Here is a 470-nt window from a genome sequence, read left to right as displayed (position 1 = left end):
ATGCGGGTATCGATCCCGCTACCTCTCGCATGCTAAGCAAGCGCTTTTTTTTTTTTTTACAAATGCTATTATTTCCAGATGTGGTAACGCTACAGGACCAAAGTGAAATCGTTTTGCTGAAATTAAGTTTTAAAAGATTGTGGAGATACTGAGGATGAACCCAGGACCTCATACATGCGAAGCATGCGCTCTACCACTGAGCTACATCCCCAGTTGAAAGAACTTAACTACTGAGGTCCAAGAAGTTTTTTCTGCTACTGTAGGTTTACAAATGCTATTATTTCCAGATGTGGTAACGCTACAGGACCAAAGTGAAATCGTTTTGCTGAAATTAAGTTTTAACAGTCTGTGGAGATGCTGGGGGGATTGAACCCAGGACCTCATACATGCGAAGCATGCGCTTTTTTTTTTTTTTAAGCATGAACTTTTTTTATTACACAAATTTCATTACATTCACATCCTTACATTTG

The 470-nt window shown here is 39.1% G+C and overlaps 1 non-coding gene across 1 annotated transcript; it reads right to left on the bottom strand.

Moving 5' to 3' along the window:
• Positions 1–140: 140 nt before the first annotated feature.
• Positions 141–211, bottom strand: trnaa-cgc (transfer RNA alanine (anticodon CGC)). Its single transcript has one exon. It is a non-coding gene; the product is annotated as a tRNA-Ala (tRNA).
• Between the last annotated feature and the right edge of the window lie 259 nt (positions 212–470).

Source organism: Sinocyclocheilus grahami, unplaced genomic scaffold (genome assembly GCF_001515645.1).
Source record: "Sinocyclocheilus grahami isolate Dianchi unplaced genomic scaffold, SAMN03320097.WGS_v1.1 scaffold1078.1, whole genome shotgun sequence".
Lineage (NCBI taxonomy): Eukaryota > Metazoa > Chordata > Actinopteri > Cypriniformes > Cyprinidae > Sinocyclocheilus > Sinocyclocheilus grahami.
This window is presented reverse-complemented; position numbering and strand designations above follow the sequence as displayed.